This window comes from Amblyomma maculatum, chromosome 10, assembly GCF_055883805.1.
Source record: "Amblyomma maculatum isolate TAMU_Amacu chromosome 10, ASM5588380v1, whole genome shotgun sequence".
NCBI classification, from domain to species: domain Eukaryota; kingdom Metazoa; phylum Arthropoda; class Arachnida; order Ixodida; family Ixodidae; genus Amblyomma; species Amblyomma maculatum.
The window spans coordinates 132,465,234-132,479,442 of NC_139353.1; positions in this window are offsets into that span (position 1 = coordinate 132,465,234).

Genomic DNA, 14,209 nt, shown 5'->3' on the forward strand with positions numbered 1-14,209 from the left:
CTGAAAAAGAAAATAAAACGCGGCAGTACCAGGAAAAACTAAAATGTTGAGTGGATGATGAGTCAGCACCTAAAGCAAGTTCGATGCAGACACGCCTTCCTTGAAAAGGAACAGGCATTCCGAAGGGTCCTAATAAAGAATACGGATGAAGGGGAACAATTCTCAAAGGCATACCACAAGGAGGACAGAAGGACAAAGACCACAGGTCAACTGAACCACATCTGTCAGGTCCTGAAGAAAGGGTTCAATGGCCAACCAAAGTTGGAAGTGATAAGACGGTAACATGCTTGGAAACTCACTTGCAGCTTATGCTATTGCAGAGGGGGAGTTGGGGGGGGGGGTACAGCGTACAGGTGCTGTGAACAAACTGGGGCGTTCTAAACTGTACAATTAATGCCATATGGGATCGTTTTCCAGACTAGTAATGGCACAGAGGAAACTTAAGGGATGCTTTTGGTCCTTTTGAGAAATTGTTGTTTCTGCTGGTTCCAGTGTTCTAAATTAGTAGATTAGATATGCTTCTCTATATATTCTATCACTTGAACATTTAAAGCCTGATTGGAGAGCAAGTAGTTTAATTTCTTCGAACTAATGATCCTTTTGTGATTGAAATGCTGGGAAACTACTTTCGCGTGGTTTTTGCCTGTATCTGCCCGGTGGGGATATAGCCTTATGTTCATTGACTGCAACATCTCTCCGATGTACTGTTTATTACAGAAGGAACATTCTAGAAAATAGGCAACAATTTTACGATATGCAATTATATCGTGTGTTTTTGTGACACGCGAATTCGCTTGCAGTACTTTTAACTGTGGTATCTTTTTTTTGCAAATGATTGCACGCCTTACACCTGGGACGAGATCAGGGATGTGGTTGTGTTGAGTGCTTATTGTCGAGTTTAGAATGTACTAGGATATCGGTTTATGTTACGTTTGTATGTTGCCCTTGGTGCATCAGGTAATACTTTGTTCAGGCATTTATTACACGTTAGCATGGAGTAGTATTTCCGCAGAATCTTGTTTATGCCTGGAAAGGCATTGGAATATTTCGATACAAAAAAAAGGCTGGCGTTTAGCGTTGGCTTTTGGTCGTTTCTTGAACACATCGTTGCGGTTTAAATAGTTGCTTACTCGAGGACCATATTAAGGCAGTTACAGGGATAGTTTCTTTGAATTCGTGTTGATTTCAATTATTGTAGTTTGTTTAGGTAGTCACTATCATCGCTACTTATTATTCTAAGCTGTGCCGCCTGTCATACAAATATTGTTTGCTTACAATGTCTCGGATGATTACTGGTAAAATCTAGATATTGTTACTGATCCGTTAGCTTTCCGCACAATCAGTTCAGTTCAGGCGTTCAGTCGTGTCCGACTCTTCGTGACCCTATGGACCATGTCACGCCACGCTTTCCGGTCTCTAACTATCTTCTTAACATCACATAGCTTCATCTGCAATGCCTCGAGAATGCCATCTAACCATCGCGTTCGCTGCCTACCCCTTCTCCGGCGACCCTCAACCTTTCCCAACATCAAATCTTTCTCCAGTGACTCCTCTCTTCTCATCAGATGACCAACCCGACACCGTGGTTTCAAGAAAGGTAACTTTAAATTGCAAAAAATGATAAGTGAGTTTAATGCCACTGTGAGGATTATTAAGATCAGAGACGTGATTCTGATCCATGTTGCCATATCATGAAGACATCCTCAATATAGCGAAGTTATTTGAGTGGTCTTTCCAAAATGCAATTTATCATCTTGAATTCTAGAACTCCCAGAGTATATTCCCGGAAGTCGACGCGAATGAAGTGCCCATGCTGGTTCCGATTGTCTGGAGACAATACGATGAATCAAACTAGAAATAATCTAAAGTTAGAACTATTTTAAGGAGCGATTGATAAACTTCAGACGCATGCGGGCGAGGCTTGATAATTAATAATAGGGCGTCGATACCTACATAGATAGGAATATTGTTTTCTGTGGGTGCATTACTGTTAGAAACAATTGGACTTCATGGTATGTCGGTGGTTATTAATGCTTTTGCAGAAACCTTGTGAATCTTGGGCATCGGTAAATTCAACCGGCTTGTTACTTCGACGGCTTGAGAAATTTGTAATCAAACTCGTTAATTAGTTCCGCGGCAAATAGATCTTCTATTTTACTCAGTATGGCTCCACTGAACTGTTTTTTTTTGGCTCCGAAGACCTCTGGCGCTGCATAGTTATACACAAACACAACACACACACAAGAAATAAAAGCAAGGTGTTCACATCGATGATGCGCTCGCTACAAACAGGTTGTTATTTGAGATACGAAGAAAAAGAATGCATCACAGAAAACGTAGGGTTTTGGTAAAAAGAAGACAACAAAAGATTGAGAAGAAATGCGAAGAAATTCAGAAGGAAATAATAAAACGAAAATGATGACAAATTGCGTCCATCTTCTTGTCATATTGTCCGAACAAAGCAGTATCACCTCCTTCCTGTTGAGCGCCACCGACGGAACACTCAAGCATTCCCCTTCTTCCCCTGAAATCATCTTGAATGCTTCGATAATCTGTCCTTTAAAACTGTCTTTTGCGCCAGCGAGCACCTTGATTTGGTTGAACCTTGGTACACAATGGGCACCCCTCGATTCCTGTTGATCGTTTTCCGTTTTACAACGAGAGCAATGGGTCGCCAGGTTTCCTGAAGCGGGCAATGCGACACACGAATTTCTATGTTCCCTTGGCATTTCACTGAGGCATCGGCCTGTCTGCCCCACATAGGCCTTCCCGCATGCCAGGGGAATCTTGTGCACGACATCCATGCGGCATTTCACAAAGCGTTCCCTGTGCAGTAGGCCGCATCCTTCCTCAGTCTCTCTCGTTCCATTCGCCTTCTTGGATACACTCTTTAACTTGTGCGGTGCAGACAGTACGACCCTAATTTCAAATCTGCTGGTTATATTCTTAAGACAGTGTGATATGCCGTGTACGTAGGGCAGGACAACAACCTGTCTTCTCTTTTCACTCCCTTTACGCTCTGTCTGTGTGTGTGTGTGTGTGTGTGTGTGTGTGTGTGTGTGTGTGTGTGTGTGTGTGTGTGTGTGTGTGTGTGTGTGTGTGTGTGTGTGTGTGTGTGTGTGTGTGTGTGTGTGTGTGTGTGTGTGTGTGTGTGTGTGTGTGTGTGTGTGTGTGTGTGTGTGTGTGTGTGTGTGTGTGTGTGTGTGTGTGTGTGTGTGTGTGTGTGTGTGTGTGTGTGTGTGTGTGTGTGTGTGTGTGTGTGTGTGTGTGTGTGTGTGTGTGTGTGTGTGTGTGTGTGTGTGTGTGTGTGTGTGTGTGTGTGTGTGTGTGTGTGTGTGTGTGTGTGTGTGTGTGTGTGTGTGTGTGTGTGTGTGTGTGTGTGTGTGTGTGTGTGTGTGTGTGTGTGTGTGTGTGTGTGTGTGTGTGTGTGTGTGCATAACTATGCTGCGCGAGAGGTCTTCGGAGTCGCCCAGCCAACTAGCCCGCTCACAAGTACTACTGTTCTTTCGGATCGCTATTTACCTTTCCATAGTGCCGAGTTATTAGGCTTCCTATAGGTCTCTTTGTACTTTTCGACTGGGAGAATAACTATGCTGCCACCTTTGTGTGCAGGCTTGATGACCATGTCAGTTCTAGAAGCTAGGTTGTCCAAAGTGGCTCTTTCAGTTATAGAGAAGTTTCTGGTATTTCCAGCTAGCTTTGTTTTTTAAAAAATTCCTTTTGAGACGGACTTAATATATAGGTCCAGCTCGGGCTGCGTTCTGCATCAGGAAACCATGTGCTGGGGGCTCTGATAAGCCATGGTGTGTGGCACGTGACACAGGCACCTTTAGGACCTTTTTAGAGAGTGTTTAATCTTCATTGCCTAGGTGGAGTCCTGTTTCATTTTAAGTCCTAGTTTTCTGGGAGGAGGAGAAATTCCTGAAGTACAGAGAACTTAACGCATTCTGCTTTTCGCCCGTGGCTTAGAGGTCACGTGAAGCCGCGGTTTGTCCAGTGGCTCTTGGCGATGATATTGCTGCAATAGCTCAAATATGAATGGTTGCAAGGCTCTGATGGCGCAAACTACTTTTCCGCCAACCACCAGACCATCACTTCCGCATTATCTTCCTTAACCGGTCGCACGCCTGTGAGATGGGATGAGAAGCCCCCTACACTGCATACTTGCCACTCAAGGCTTGAAACGCATGGAATGTTAAAAGCGCGCTTGCAGCTGGCTATCATATGATTGCGGAGAAAAAACCTCCTACGCTTGCCTATACGCGCAGTTTCACGCGATTGGAATTGATGTTGGCACTTATAGCCAGTGATTGTCTCTGGTAGTTTGCTCAGTATTAATCAAGGAAGTGATCCATGCCACAAAACGTTTTATTTTCATTGTTTTCTTCGACTGTTTTTACGTAACAAAACACCATGAAGGCTTTAAAAGGTTTAAGGAAACAAGTAAACATGTTAAATGGCTGTTATTTTGTTCGATTATCTATTACATCGTAGAGACGCATAATTAGCTTGCGCTCAACATAATAATGTGATTATAAGTAGTGTTTAAGGTTATACTTTACATGTAATCCTTCACTAATCTTTTTAAAATTTTGCTCCGATGAGGAGGATGTGCAGTGTGCTAGTGCATGCGCCTGAGCGGCTTTTGCTATTGGAGTGGTAATTTGTTTTGCGTTTTAATTCGTAGGCTTCTGAAAGCTCCACCTACAACCCGGCCTCGGCGGCCGCCTTTCGATGGAGGCGAAGAGCTAGGCGCCCGTCTCTGTGCGATGTCAGCGCACGTTAAAGAACCCCAGGTGGTCGAAATTTGCGGAGTCCTCCACTACGGCATCTCTTATAGCCTGAGTCGCTTTGAGACGTTAAACCCCACAAACCAAACCAAAACTTTCTCTCTCTCTCTCTCCTTCCGGCACTCGTCCGCCTTTCTGTCTGCGTTTCCCAGCCCCTCCAACTCCCTCCAGGGCACACACATTCAGTGATCAGCCCTGGTATTGTGCCTGGGATCCGGTAAAAACGTTTCCGGAGCACATGTTCCCCGAAAAAATTTCCTCGGATGAACGTCCCAGGAAAAATGTCCCTTTTGGTGAAGTAGGAAAAAATGTCCCCAAAAAGGGCCGAAGTTTGCGCTACGTAGCCTGCGTCTCCCTGTGGCGAGCTGCATTGATGAATGATGCATGTTAACTTTCTTACAGCGGTTTCACCTGTCGGCTCGAAATTGACCGCGAACATCGAACATATGCGGGCATTCATAGCAAAAAAAAAAAAAAAAAATATGGCAGCGGTATACAGTGACAGCGCCTCGTCTTCGCTCTGTTTGCGGGGAAAAGGCGAGCTGACCACCGGCTTTGCCGGAGAAGCTTGGAGCGATGCTTTAATATGGCCCCGATGCACGACTGGTTAAACCTTGTCCTGCTTATACCATCATCACCCTTATCACAATTCTACACCAGTATCAGAATAATGGTTGAACCTCGTCATCAGAAGGTCTGGAAAGTAATTCTAGTGACGTCTTCTGCTTTGGGCGGTTCCCAGAAATTACCATGCGCCGATCCGCTTGTACCTTTCTAAATGGGCAGTGGTACCAAACCTATTAGACCTGCCATATATGATTACTTAACGAGGAGCGGAGCTCGACACCTCGCAACGTATAAGATCCTGAAGGCTCTTTTACCATGCTTTTACGCAGTTCTTGTAAACATTTTGGGCCCCCAGAGGACGCAGGTTCTAAATGATGATTACATGTAACTCAAAGCCAAGAAAGAATGGCATAAAATGTGTTTTTTTTTTCATGTGAGTTCCGGTCGAAATCATTTTTAGGGCCGGTTTTGGCCTTGGGGACGTGTTTTCTTAGTTGCCGCTCCTTCAGGCCTTTTTTCAGGGGCTTTTATACCCACACTCATTGTTCCTGTTGCCTCCAGACAAACTGGCTTCCTTTCTTAAGATTATTCTGTGTCCACAATCTTATCTACCTCCCCCTAGGCCCTCCTCCATTTGATGAACGGGACAAGGTGGGCTGGAGACAACGGAACGACGGGATGGCACCATATGGAGGAGTCGATTCTTTTATTGTTTTACAGTTGCCTGTAGTTGGCTGTAAACTAAGGAGTCAGTTGTGTATCCGAGCGGCTACGTCACTATAACTGATCGCTCGGCATTGCTGGGAAGATTCGTGTTCAAATTATATTTAAATTCGTGATTATTAAATTCAGGTCTAAAGATCTATGCGTTTCCATGGTTAAAAAGAAAAGGGTTAAGTACACCGGAATGAGGTGTTGGTGATTTGTGGTGGCACGTGGTGCAAATCGGTAGAAGAGGCGGATAGCCAGTTCAGGTGTAGATGTTGCGCGGTGAAAATACAAACTTCCCCAGAAGATACGGGCCCTGTAAAAACGTCCCCAGAAGAAATGGCCCTTGAAGAAGCAGCAAGTAGAAAAAGACGTCCACAAGCCAAAACTGGCCCTAAAATGATTTCTTCCGAAACTCAAGAAAAAAAAAATTACACATTTTACGCTATTTTTTCTTGACTTTGGGTTAAATGTAACTGTCATTTGGAATCTGTATCCTCTGGGCGCCCGACATGATTACGAGGTTCCGAAATCCGAAGCTCGTTATGCAATCCCTAAGCCAGGTATAATAAGCTTGGTAATACTGCCCACTCAGAAAGGTGCAAGCCGATTGGCGCGTGGTATCCTTGGAGAACAGCCCAAAGCAAAAGACAAGAACTGCGTAAAAGCATAGTGAAAGAAATGGCATGTTTTGTTGCGTGGTTCCGAACTCCGCAGCTCGTTAAGCAATCACTAAGACATGTCTGGTCAGCTTGGTGCCAGCGGATAGGCGCGTGGCAGTCTTGGGGAACAGCCCAAAGTAGAAGACCTCACTAAAATTACCTACCAGACCTTCTACTGACGAGGTTCAACTGTTCCTCTGATGGTGGTGTAGAATGGTGATAAAGGTGATGATGGTGTAAACAGGACACAGTTAAACTGGTGGAGCGTCATGGCCACGCAAATTCAACGCACTTCTAGCTTGGCAAAGCCGGTGGTCAGCTCGACTTTCCCCGCAAACAAAGCGAAGACGAGGCTCTGTCAGCGTATTACCGCTGCCATATTTGTTTTTGTTATAACGCCCGCATCAGTCCGATGTTAGCGGTCACTTCCAAGCCGACCTGTGAAACCACTGTAATAAAGTTAACTTACGTCATTGCAGCTCGCCACGGGGAAATGTTGTCTACTTCCTATAGCTCAAGGCTTCATGCTCATTCGGGGGCATTTTATGCGAAGCATAATAACGTAGGTTTCGGGCCTTCGCGCGACGCCCGGCGGTGGCCACTATTGACCCTGAAGTGGGGTCACGTGACATGACATCACGTGATGACGTCACACCGGCTGCAGATGGGGCCTCATATCGCGCCGTCGGTCGCCTCCCGGCGGTGGTATAGTGTACTAGAATAAGGGGTAGTGTGTTCAGAGAGGCCTCGGAGCTGCCGCTGTTGATGTCGAAATCCGCGAGATGGCGCCACCGGAGCATGGGCTGTCACTGCATGCGCCGCCTGGGACACGCGATAGTGCTTTTCGTACATCGCACCCGTGTTTTTTCGCTTTATAACCGCGAGCACGTCATAGCGTGGCTTCTAAATGTTCGTGGTCGTACATGCACGAGAATCAAAACTAAATGCAATAATAAAAGTCACACACGGTCAAAAAAAAAAAAGCAATGACTAGCTGAAGACCGCTAAACTGAGCCGAAATTGCAGAAATAAAACTACGCGTTATTTGATAGCAATGAGATCATTGAAAAAAAAAAAAGAAACATTGTGCGTAGCAGTTGAAGCAAACAAAATCAATAAATTAGTGTGGCTGCGGGTAATTATTAAAGTACAACCGTCCCAGACTCTCTCAAACTGTTTCGCTCAGAGCTCGGCTCCATTCTTGCCATCAGCTGTAATATGTGCAGGCACAAGGAACTTACAGGGGACACTGCTGCAAGACTGCTGCTGATGAAAATAATAACACAAGGGTGATAAGCAAACTGTTTATTTACAGGCTTGTGTACATACTGCAGCGAGCAGAAAGCGTGATCTCGAAATCGCGACCAAGTCATGATCAGGCGGCTGCGGTTGCAAACTTACGAACATCGACTGATTTTTGCATGCAGTTTTTTTTCGCTTTTCTTCTCGCGACTGGTTGATGCCTTTGACAAAAAAATGAAGCCTTGTAAGGACATAGAATTTCACCACTGCTGCTGTTAGTAAGTCTGTATTCTGGCTGCAGCCTAGGGTATAGTCGAAGTGCTTCTTTGTCAGCAGCATCACATCAACTACTCTGTCGCTGCACAGCTCTTGCTTGCTGAAATAGGCAGTAAATATGTCCTCAAGTTTCTTCACTGCAATATACAACGCCTGAGATGGGTGCAGAAGCCCACCTCTGTCGCAAAGGTCCGTGAACTTGGAATATTGTGTAGGTCCTGCCGTGGTAAGCAAACGAAGGTGCCTACAATTTGTGCAGTCATTTAGCTTTAGGAGCTTTCGGGCCACATAGCCAGCCATGTAATATATTAGCCGACCATCACTTTTTTCTTCAACGTATCCTTTATGATCGGACGGAAGCCTCTGTAGGATGCGGTCTGCCAAATCCAGGTTCCCCGCTTCAGCTGCATTATCGAACTCGTTAACTCTGGCATCCTGAGTGGAGCCATCACACGGTTCAAGAAGAGAGCTTATTTCTTCATTACGCTCTGCATTGTCCGCATTCACTGCTTTTGCGTGGTTATAAAATGAGAGGCAGTTTACGACAATCAGGAATTGTATTGGCGTCGGGTGATCATTTGAGCCACATGACTGCCTGACAATCCCGAAAAAATTCTCTAATGGATCCTGGCTGAGCCTTGCCGTCATTAGATATTTGGAATTGTGCTTTCCTAGATGGTCCAGTAGAGCCAATGTGCTTGCTATTGTGACCCTAAGTCCGTCAGCAGTGGAGGCACTCAGGAATCCGCCAACTCCATTTGCGTGACGCTCCCAGCACGAGCTAGCCAGCATAGTCTCTGAGAATACACGACGGCTCGAAGTGAAGTTCACATACCGAGCAGGTTTCATCCAGGGTTTTGTCTTTGCTATGCAAATTTCTCTCCCAAACCTACCTGTGCGCTTCGTCTTTGGGAAGAGCAAAAAGCGACGGCTGTTCACCGTCAGTCCAGTGGTAGCCTGTTTTGCACCCAGGTGCAAAGCAGTGCCGTTGCCGCCGACGATTCGGCATTTATACACTCTCGGACGGCCAGCAGCTATTATAGCACCAGAAAAAAACCGCAAAAAAACGGGCACGGAGCACGTTTACCGTCACCACCCAGCAACCGAGAATGGAGAGCGAGCGGCTCAGCCCGACAGTGGCCCCAACAGCCCACGCTACAGCAGCGCCGCCGCACAAAACCGGTTTCTTTCCACGCGCGCCGCTTCACGCCAATGCATGGAGAGCGGCGGCACCTGAACACACTACCCAATATTCTAGTACACTGTAGCGGTGGCCACCATTGACCTTGAAGTGAGATCACATGATGTGACGTCACGTGATGACGTCACACCGGCTGCAGATGGGGCCTCATATCGCGCCGTCGGACGTCGCCCGGCGGAGGCCTCCACGCTTCGGTTCGCGCCGTCGCGCGCGACGCGGCGGCGGCGCCACCATCGCTGCATCACGTGATATGTGACGTCACGCCAGGGATGAAGCGGCGCGCGCCCGCCGTCGCGTCAGTCTCTCTGCCCGCAACCGCGCCAGCGTCTTTGCGCCGGGCGTGTATTCGTAAGTGACGTGCAAACCAAGAGTCATGCATTTACGGACCATAAGAGTGTGTTTGTCGGGCTGCAAAGAATAATGTACGACGATTAACCGAAAACCACGTCTCTGTTACTTAGCCCCATCCACACTGAGGCAGCTGCTTAACATGCTTCGCATCCAATGGGCTCAACCTTGATAAGCCTCCAATTTTTTTTTTTACTTCGCAAACAGGGACGCATTTTGCGGGGACATTTTCTCCAGTGAGTTTTTTTACCGCGGTCGTTTTCACCGCATCCCAGATGTTGTATGCTGTGCGAACACCTAGGAAAAGTAGATGCGGAGTATGCCCCACTGGTGTCACGTGTGGTTGCCATAGAAAAGAAAATGGAGCTGGAAAGAGCGGAAAATGGTAGGCCGAGGAGGCAATAGTGGCCGATGTGGAGAAAACAAAATGGTGGACCCTGTCTTCGAAACAAGAAGCACCCTTCACATGGTGAAGAACGGCTTCGGGACGATTAAGAGCCTAGAGAGGGAGCAGGATAGGGAGAGAGCGGACAAAGGCACAGAAGAGGCAAGGTTATCTGTGGCGACATGCACGAAACCAGAAAGGATCCCTGTAAATGTGTCATAGGGAGAGTGAGGGTCTTTTAAACAGGGCCACGACGGGAACAGCGAAGAGGTTCCTGAGGAAGAGAGGATAGAAAGCATAGTCAGTTGGTGCTAATCGGCGGTGAATCAAGCTTGAAAAGGTGAGGTTCAGCTTTCAGGGAAGGGGTGAAAGAAGATAGCAGAGCTGGGATCAGGGTGTTTCCTAGAAAACCGATAAGCCACGTGCTACAGATAACGAGACACGAACTTTCAGGGAAATCTGTATGGTCATTGTGGCAGCAGGATTTTTTTGCGGGCATCACTTTTTCGGAACATGAAAAGGACATGCTTCGTAGTTCACCACATAATTAAGAAGTTCCACGTTCAGCATATGCGAATCGGCGAATATATCGCGCGCCGCACGTCGGAGACCTTTTATGCCACAGGCAGGATAGCGCAGTAAGCGGATCGAAGAAATGAGCAACTCTGTCACCTCTTCTCTCGTCGGCACTTTCAGTAGCCTTCTATAATAGAATTATGTCCGTCCACATACCGCCACTAGAGTGATTACGCGGTTGGGCACGTCCTTGGCTTTCGTTAATACATTCAAGAGGCTTCATCCAACATGCGACATTTAAGTGAAAATATACAGGTGCAGGATGGGGGAGCGATAGACATCGATGTGAGTTTGCGCATAGACTTTCGCTCACTTCCTTGGACACGATGTCACCTCTTATAACATTCAGATCAAACAAACGAAAAGCGTAGGAGCCAGTGGACTCTCTAGACAATTGTCTAGAAAAAAAGGGTGCAAAACACAAAAAGATTACAAAAACCTGGAACAAAAGGGTAGAGTAAAAAATACGAGAGTGTATTAAAAACCTAAAACTACGACACAGAATGCATCTTTAAATGCAGCGCCTTCTTTCGATCTGCACGTGACGCTGTTTACGGTCGAATGTGTGCCTTCGAGTAGCGTTCATTAGAATGAAAACGTCCGACGTCCTTTTGAAGACCACGGTGAAGCTCTTGTAGAGCTTCACAGTTGGGCGCCGACTTGCTCCCGACCCAGGAAAGCGCTCTATTGCCCGACCCGCCTATGTCGTGTCCACCATACCACCAGGACGGAGCCTGATCTGAAAAGATGAGCTGGCCTGGATAATTGACAAATATTATAATCTATATGTGTAGGTGGTAAGCCGGCTGGAGAGGGGGCTTGCCACTACTATCGATGTTCGGACTTCCTCGCGGACCCTGATCGACAGCGGTGAGAACTGCGGCCCGGAAAGCAAAACCATTGCCTTAAAAATCGCGATGAATACCCATATCATATTTCTCACACTGTCCTAACAATGGTGTGGATTATGTTCGAAATGCGAAAAAAAGCGTAAAAAGCAGAACAGGAAACTAGCAGCACTAGCTGCGGCCCCGATCCCGCTCATTTAGATCATCACCCCTATCCCCCTTTTTACAAAAATGTTCAGGGAGCCCTTCTATTCCGACTTGACGCGCAGCTTGTTCTGTCACCACCGAGGCCTCCATGGAAAGGCGCTAAGCCTAGCTCTGCCATTTTATGGCAGCACTTTGTTTTGTCATGAAATCTATCATAAGAATGGCCACGGAGCATTTGACAGGTGAACAAAAAAAAAAAAAACACAACTAAACCGAGTACTTACCTCGTTCACTGAATCTGAAGTCGTCTCCCGTGTGAAACGGCAGTTTGCAGAGTTCTGGGAAAAGGCAGGTTGAGCGAAGAAGACTATAAAAAAAAATAATTAAAGGGTCCTAAAGGACAGATTGTATAGCGCATTACGTTTTGTTCCCGTATATTTTTCTATTGTTTATTTGAAATGGATAACAAAAATTATAACTTTAACACACCACAGACTCAGGTGTCTTCATGGGGGTGCTCAAGTGAGCCAGGCTCCTATGGATCGGAATGAAAAAAGACACGAACGAGCATATGATGTGCTCGAAAGAAAGAATAGTTTGAACTAAGTCGGGCTCCGTGACTCACACTCACTAGAAATGAAACGAAAATCTGTTTTATTTTAAATCATAAAATGTGCCGTAGGTTTCGTAGTTCTCAGGTGTCCTGCCGTAATTCAGGGTTGTATAATTTGCGTCAGGAATTGCAATACCTATGCTCATACATTTCAGATAACGGCGTGGAATCAGGGTGCACTTACGATATCCCCTGGTTCCACAGTCCAAACTTGTAAATACGCGTGGTGCTTTCCATGGCAGACGTAGCACCGCTTCTCTGCGGGGCATGTTGTGCACTCATACCACAAATAAAACACCCATTAACGTGCGTCGAAATGTGAGCAATGTCTCCAAAAAGAAGTGTGCTTAGGGTCATTATTTAGGCCAAGTTTTCTAAAGACATGAAGATGTCAATGTAATTTATATAAAAAAAGTATCAGATATGAGCAGTTGTACTGACCTAGATGTCGATGCGCATTTCTTCCGTCAAAATTAAACATTCTAGACACGGCAAGAAATCTCAAACCTGAGATGACCTCGAGTCACTGGTTTTTGACCAGAAACTGGTCCTTTCTATACGTGCCAGAGCACTTTGGCACAGTGAACCCTAATTGGTTGTCTGAAAGATGGCGTATCCAGCATTGCCTCTTCTAGGCGCCACCCAATACACTTCTGTCCCTTTTCCTGTTTGTTCCCACACTTTCCAGCTTTTGTGGTGATTGTGACGAACTCATCCCAGCTAAAGATTGAAAACAAATACAAAGAATTGGAGGCTGAACTTATCCTCTTATTCCAGGAGGTATGTTAGGCCTATTTAGCTGTAAGCAATGAAAGAGCGCTGAAAAAGGGCAGGTGGGGAGCCTCAGGCCCAAGCACATCCAAAGTTTCGACAAGTGGACTTGTCTTTGTCTGGGAAGCGCGAACGTCACAGCAGGGGGAATAAATACACTTTTGCTTCCGCAGTAGAAAGGCTAGGGAGGCAGGATGGAAGAGGGGGGTGGGGGGTGGAGAGAAAGTAGGTCAAGGAGTGAAAATTGTTCCTTCTGTGTGTATTTCCTAGCCTGGAATCAGAGGTCCCTTGGCCTGAAAAATAAAATAAAAGCTGTGGTACCAGGAAAAGCTAAAATGTTGGATGGATGATGAGTCAGCACCTAAAAGAGATTAGAAGCTTAAACGCCTTTATTGAAAGAGAACAGGCATTCCGAGGAGTCCTGATAAAGAATACAGATGAAGGGGAACAATTCTCAAAAGCATACCATAAAGAGGGAAGAAGGGAAAAGACAAATAACAATAACAGGTTAACTGAACCACATCTGTCAGGTCTTGAAGAAAAGGTTCAATGGCCAACCAAAGTTGGAAGTGATAAGACGGAAACATGCTTGGAAACTCACCTGCAGCTTATGCTATTGCAGAAGTGGGGGGGGGAGGAGGGGGGAGGGGGGTTACAGCGTACAGGTGCTGTGAACAAACTGGAGCGTTCTAAACAGTGCAATTAATGCCATATGGAATTGTTTTCCAGACTAGTAATGGCGCAGAGGACATTTATTGAAGGGATTCTAATTGTACTTTTAAGACATTTTTGTTTGTGCTGGTTCCAGTGTTCTATATTAGTAGATTAGATATGCCTCTCTATATATTGCCGCACCGCTGACCATCTTCTGGCTTCTTCGGGGCAACGTACATGGGATCTTAGCCTGCACAATCCACCAAATGTCACTAATACACGTAGCAAGCAGCACAACAACCGAGCTGGTCCTTTTTTAATCAAGCGAAAACTCGAGAGAGACGAGGATGACGCTTAGCCACGTGCCAAGACATTCGGCCACTTGGTGGCGCCAGAAGATGGTCAGCCTTGGTCAGATGAC